This window comes from Bison bison, unplaced genomic scaffold, assembly GCF_000754665.1.
Source record: "Bison bison bison isolate TAMUID 2011002044 unplaced genomic scaffold, Bison_UMD1.0 scf7180017864270, whole genome shotgun sequence".
NCBI classification, from domain to species: Eukaryota; Metazoa; Chordata; class Mammalia; order Artiodactyla; family Bovidae; genus Bison; species Bison bison.
The window spans coordinates 6,782,073-6,789,277 of NW_011494842.1; the positions used below are offsets into that span (position 1 = coordinate 6,782,073).

Consider the following 7,205-nt stretch of genomic DNA (forward strand, 5'->3'; position numbering starts at 1 on the left):
AAGAATTGATGGTTTTGAACTGTGGTGTTGGAGAAGACTCTTGAGAGTCCCTTGGACTGCAACGAGATCCAACCAGTCCATTCTGAAGGAGATCAGCCCTGGGATTTCTTTGGAAGGAACGAAGCTAAAGCTGAAACTCCAGTACTTTGGACACCTCATGCGAAGAGTTACTCGTTGGAAAAGACTCTGATGCTGGGAGGGATTGGGGGCAGGAGGAGAAGGGGACGACAGAGGATGAGATGGCTGGATGGAATCCCTGACTCGATGGACGTGAGTCTGAGTGAACTCCGGGAGTTGATGATGGACAGGGAGGCCTGGCATGCTGCGATTCATGGAGTCGCAGAGTCGGACATGACTGAGTGACTGAACTGAACTGAAGAAGATACCCTCTTCAAATATTCCTACCTTTAACTACAAGACTAATAGGGGGTTAAAAATAAAAAAGTGTATCATGAGCCATAATTAAGGAATATAAACTGTATCACAGAAATTAAGATATCAGATAAAGTTAAAAGCCCTATCCTTCAATTATTTTAGATCCTAATCACCAGTCTGCTTAAAAAAAAAACAAAAACCCACATATTTTTCAGTAGTTACATAGATCCCCCAGTTTCAGTTTTGCTCTCTGCAAGCTGAGTTACCTGAAGCCAACCTCAATCTGAAAATACTAAGTGGAAAAGTCCAGAAATACACAACCTGTAAGTTTTAAACTGCACACCATTTCTAAGTGGCATGAGGAAACCTCACGCCTTCCTGCCCCATCCCACCCAGAACCCTCAGCCATCAGCACTGCTTGCTCTGGACATCCAACCACTCACACCATCACAGCTTGATGATCCAGGATCCCCCAAAGCAAATGGTCCCCTCGTAGGCCTTTTATCATCTCACATCATCACAAGAAGGGCGAGTACAAACAGTAAGATACTGCGGGGCGGGGGGGGAGGAGGAAGACCATACTCACGTAACTCTTATCACAGCATATTGCTGTAATTGATCTATTTTATTATTATTATTAATTTCTTATTGTACCTAACTTATGAACTTTATCACAGGTATGTACGTATAGGAAAAAAATATATACACGGGGTCAGCACTATCCATGGTTTCAGGCATCCACTGGGAGGTCTTGAAATACATCCCTCAAAGTGGGTAGAGGGGATGAGGCTATCATACTGATAAATTAGGTACTCAGCATAATTTGAACAAGAAGCAACTACGTTTGCATCCTTATTTTTAAGAGATATGCTCTGGTCTGATTCAGAAGCAAGTGTACATAATGACACTTATTAAAAATCCCCAGCACACAACAATTCAGTAAAAATTACTCATCTGAAACAATTTCTGCATATATATAAGCATTTTTTTGTGATGGAGAAATGTACATATCTCCTCCACTGTAAGTCTTACTTGTTGCCTCATTTTTAATGTTTCCAAAACCAATATGACCAAATATGTTCATTTAATATAATGGCTCTTCCCTTCTCTTTCCAAGAAAAGTAGTCATTAAACCAATGATACATATTAAAATTATGTAAGAATCAAAGAAGTGCAGGAAGTTTTATGAGTATATGTTTTACTAGGATAAGGATATACTCTCTAACTAAATACTTTTTAAAACTAGAGTCAGTCTCAGCTATAGCCCTTACCAATGCATACACACAAAAAAGTTAAGGATTATGTTTTTTTAAAAAAGCAAATTATGCCGAAGTTTTTACTTCTTAAATGGTCAGTGGTTTTGGGATTATTTTCTTTTTAACAATAAGTATAACAATAAATATAACTAAATATATTTGTTTTTTTAAATGAACTGTCAATCCCCAAACTTTGAATCCCTGGAATCTAACATTCCAGATCAAAGATGTTTCTACTATGAAGGGCTCTGGCTCCTGTAAGAAAAAGAGATGCTGCCTTTAAATTATATTTTTGCTCCTCTACCAAATCCTTATAGTTAAAACATTTGACAATTCATACCTAGACGTGCAAATATCTTATTTACTACATTTTAAAGATATAGCCCTGTTTCATCTCATCTCTCGATTTTCCATACTTCATAGAGGTTCAGGACCCACATGTCCACATTTTAGAGACTAATCTTCACAATGCCTTTGACTCCTGGACACAACACCCAACAGTAACGACCACTTGGTGTCAGCACAACAAAGCGGCTCATACGAACCAGGGGCTTCTCTGAAGCTGAAACAGGCCATCACCTTTCATTTTTTACATTTTTAATTGAAGGATAACGGCTTGACAACATCATGCTGGTTTCTGCCATACAACAACGAAAATCAACCATAAGTGTATATATATTCATATATTCCCTTCTTTCCACTCCCCAACCCATCACCTTTGAAACTTAATATAGGCCTTAGAATGTAAAGATATTTAAGGATTTCGGATCTCATTTACAAATTGAAATGTCCCTTCTGAAAACATTTCCCATACAAATCACAATCAGCTTAGGCTACCATTTCTTTTATCGGAAAAGAAATATGTTTCATGACTACTCATATTTCTGATACTGAAGGGATCTAGAAATTAGAATTGAAACAGAGAGCATCTATTGAGGATAGTCCAGAAGTAAATGAAACAGGCTTTCTGAGTGCAACATAAAAGAGAGACATTCTAAAGGTGGGGTCAATAAGTAAAAGGGAAGAGAACTGGTAATTAGTGCAAAGTAGGACAGCATCCATATATTAATAGAAGACACCGGTGTAGAGTATAGAGGAAGTCTACGAAACCAGAACTTCTTTTATAACATGATCAGTTAAAACGCTGGAGAAGAATGAGGAGTGGCAAATCCTGCACTACCTGGTTAAGGTGGACATTCTGTAAACTGGAGAAACTGGGAGATATTACAAAGGTTTTAAACAAATGGTGTGCTTACACAGGGGCACCCATCAAGCTTCCTAACCTGTGGGTCTATATTATGTATTATGATTTGGGAGCTTAATAAGAGAAGTTCCATTTTTAACCTCTGAGAAAACTAAATGAATAATGTTTAAGTATTTTGTCTACATGTGAATTGTCCCTAAAAACCTGTGTGAAGCCTTTAGTACGAAGAGTTATTTCAAGTGGGAGAAACCTTCATTAGCACTTGATCACCAGAGTATCACATGACAACAGTGCCTACTTTACAACTAAAACCACTCTGTTTTAGAAGGAACCATCAAGGGCAGGGGTACAGCTCTCTTGTGGAACTCTGAAAGAGGGTGCTCCATTAGGAAGAGGGGAGGCATGTTTGTATCAAGGCTAAAATGGGGACGAGCACTCATGCTCCTTTGCTGCTGCTGCTAAGTCACTTCAGTCGTGTCCAACTCTGTGTCACCCCATAGACGGCAGCCCACCAGGCTCCCCTGTCCCTGGGATTCTCCAGGCAAGAACACTGGAGTGGGCTGCCATTTCCTTCTCCAATGTGTGAAAGTGAAAAGTGAAAGTGGAGTCCTCAGTCGTATCTGACCCTCAGTGACCCCATGGACTGCAGCCTACCAGGCTCCTCCGTCTATGGGATTTTCAAGGCAAGAGTACTGGAGTGGGGTGCCATAGCCTTCTCCCTCACGCTCCTTACTCCTTTCCAAGAGTCCAAAGTGTCCCACTGACAAGCATGAGCTCCTTGGGAAACACTTCCTACCTAAGAGTCACCCTGCTGATCTCAGTCTAACTCTCATTTCGCTCACTCTGGAAATGGAGAGAACTTGAGGACCATTTACCCCAGTCTCCCTAAACTCTGCCAAGTTCCAACACCCAGGAGCCAAAGTTTTCCTGTGAACCCTGTATGTCCAATGGCAAAAAAATCATAAAACTACTTCAGATGATTTATAGCTATAATTTACAGCTAATTCATAACTTTTACCAAAACAAATCATTGCTTATCTCTGGTCTTCAGTTTCCCCACCCATAAAGTACAGCTAATACTTCCCTAAGACAATTTATACGAAAAAGCCCAATACAATGCCCAACGTAAAGTAGGCAGTAGATAACAGGTTGCTTTTATCTAAGAAGCAAAAGTCTGTAGAAGAAGATAAAATATTTGGGCCTGAAAATAAATCTGCCAAGAATCAAATACTTAGTGGTACTCAATCAAGGGAGTCAGAAATGTGTGCAGTGAGTCAGAAATGTGTGCAGGGAGTTAGAAATGTATGCAGTGAGAGAGGAGGGGTGGCTGTCAAGACGAACATGGGGAGCTACAGGTATTTACTCAGAGAGGGACATAGACGCCTCACATAATGAAGAACTGTCCAGACAACAAGCCAACAGCACAATCCTGCTGAGAGACTGAAACAGTACAACCATTCTAAAGTGAAAGAAGACCCACTCTGTAAACTGTTAAATATAAGCAAAAGGTCCTTTTAGGAAGAGAAATGAGTTCAAACAACATAAGTATTACTACAAATATAAGGAGAATGGATTCTTTCTAGAAAAGACCATCTAAAGACAACAGAAAAGACCACCCAACCAAAAACAAGCAAACAAATAAGCTTTGTTCTTAAAACAGAAAGATGAGGCAAAGAGAAGTTACCTAACTTATACAAGTTTGTGCCCAGGAAACACGGTCCTACATTCCAAACTCCTAGCACTACACTAACCTCAGTGCACTAGCAAGTTAAGAGTGAGCAGAAAACCTGAAAGGCCAATCATGCCAAGGTGAACACGGCAGCTTGTTTTTTCCCCACGAGGCCACAGCTGCGGCTTTATGCACATTATGTATATTTCACTTTCTTTCATTTAGCAGTTCTGCTATCATTATGTGTTTTATAATTAACAGTAAAAGGAATTCACTGGAATATGGTAGCTTGTAAATGGAATTAAATTCTTTATTAGACTAGATGACCAGTTTGCAAACTCTTCTCCCCACAGCAATGGAGATTATCTCAGAAAGCAGGTGACATAGGCCAAGGAGGCTCCCAATTTAAAAAAGTCAGTTTCATTTTTATCTTTTCTTTTTTGGAGGAGGCATTCACATACATTTATCAAGGAAAAGATTCCACTGATTAAGAAAAATGCTTGAAAACCATGGATTCAGATGAATTATTAAGATCCCATGAAGGTATAAGATTTCAAAGTCCTGAAAAACAACTCACAGACTATACAACCAAGAAAGGCTTTCCATTTTTTACTGCCTTCAGAGCTAATATATTTACACTCTACCTACTTACAGAATTTGGGAGGGATGTTATAAGTATAAATTTTAATGTCCCATATAGTGATAATTATTTTTAATTTAACATTAACACACACACATACAAAATAAGACTAGAGCTCTCAAACAAGGGAGAACACTAGGAAGCAGTATCTCTGCATCAAAGAAAATTTTTTTAAAAATGTATGTTATCTTCCTCCTCCCTTAAAAACACTGACATGCATTTAAAAATTTATTGAGCAGCCACTCTCCAATGGGCTCAGCTTTTTCAAGATATACAAAGATACACAAGACACGTATCATCTTAAGTTTTAAAAGTGATATTAGACATTCACCAAATTAACTGGGCAGAAAGAGGTACAGTGACAAAGAAAAGCAAAGGAGGGAGAGGGAAGCTTATAGGGAAACGGAGCTCAGCATGGGGAAACGACTTCTGCCTATGCAAGCAGGAAGACTCTCAGGAGCGGCGGCCTGAAGACAGAGTCCAAAAAGGAAGAGACACTCTCTCTGCATGCTGACTGTAACATGACTGTTACATGATGCCGACTCTTTAGCCAACAGTTTACTGTTTAGTAGGAGAAAAGGATAAATAAACAAACACCTAAAACACGATATGTTTCAAGCGTGTGCGTAACATACGAACTTCCTTGGGGTGGTGGGGAGAGTAGGAAGAGCGGAAGAGGGAAGGAGGAAAGGTGACTTCACCAGGGCCCTGAGGATGAGCAGGGGTTTGTCGTAAGGAAAAAGGCATTTCAGGCAACAGGAACAACACAAGCAAGGGCATGGAGAAGAGAAACCATGTGGTGCCTCTGGGGACTGGATGCGTGAGTAAAGAGGTGACAGGATGAAAGCGAAATGAGGCCAGACCAGATGGTGAGGAGCTTTATGCCCGATGCCAAGGAACTTGGCTCTATTACAGAAGGCACAAAGGTTTTCAGAAGGGAATGATTTCACAAAAGATGACACTATGAGACACACTTTCTAACGTTTTTTTTCAGGCAGAAAAATATTTCAAGTTTCCACTGGCTGCAAAAATACATATGAGAAAATTAATTCCAGGACTTCTTGAAATAACTCCAAAGGTCCCACTGGCTATGAGTCCAGATAAGAGCTCCCTGAGGACAGGAGCGATTTGTATTTATTTTTCTCTGGGTCTCTAGGACATGGGATATAGAGAAACAAATAGGAATTGGTGTGTGATTAAGGATGATAAGACAGAACAAAAGATGACTCAAGCCTCTGGCCTGATCATCTGAGTTGGGTTCCCATAAGAAGAATAAGTTTTGCCTAGGAGATGTTAAAATTCAAAACTCTACAAAACATCCAGGGGTTCTGTCTGTCCATAAGCACTTCAATAAAGGTTTGAAGCTCCAGAGAGTCTGCACCACAGACATGACTTTGAGCACTGCCGTATATGCTGTACTGGTGACAGCTGAAGCCATCTGGGTGGATGAGGTCACTGAGCAGGAACAGCACCCAGTTCACAATCTAATACAGGCATACCTTGGAGATAAAGCTGCTTCGATTCCAGACCACTGCAATACAGTGAATATTGCCATAAAGTGAGTCACATGAATTTTTTTGTTTCCCAGTACAAATAAATGTTATGGACAAAAATGAAGTCTGCTGCACTGACTTCCTTTCATGAACAGTTTCTCTACAGCACGAAAGGCTGTTTTGACAGCATTTTCCCCACAGTAGGACTTCTTTCAAAATTGGGACTCAGACCCTGCCATTGCTTTATCAACTAAGTTTATGTAATATTCTAAATTCTTTCAACAACCTCCACAGCACCTTCACCAGGAGTAGATTCTATTTCAGAAATTGCTTTCTTTCTTCATCCGTAAGACGTAACTCCTTACCAGTTCAAGTTGTATGCTGAGCTTAGATATTCAGTCATATCTTTAAGCTCCCCTTCTGGTACTCTTGTCATACCTACTACACCTACAGTTACTTCCTCCAGTGAATTCTTTTTTTTTTTTTTTTTTAAAACTAGATCATTTTAATGTTGGCTTTTTTCTTTTTTAAAACAGTAGAATAAATAGTTTTCTTTGACTGAAGACAA

At 39.7% G+C, this 7,205-nt stretch overlaps 1 protein-coding gene and 1 pseudogene across 2 annotated transcripts in view; both read right to left on the minus strand.

Moving 5' to 3' along the window:
• Positions 1–7,205, minus strand: part of LOC104995006 (chromosome unknown open reading frame, human C6orf106) — a 109,344-nt gene that overhangs the window by 49,974 nt on the left and 52,165 nt on the right. The gene's annotated exons all lie outside the window — the stretch shown is intronic.
• LOC104994981 overlaps positions 5,598–7,205 on the minus strand; it is a 2,566-nt pseudogene continuing 958 nt past the window's right edge. Inside the window, exon 2 of the transcript XR_826018.1 lies at positions 5,598–5,611. The product of XR_826018.1 is annotated as a ribosome biogenesis protein NSA2 homolog pseudogene (transcript). The remainder of the gene's footprint in view (positions 5,612–7,205) is intronic.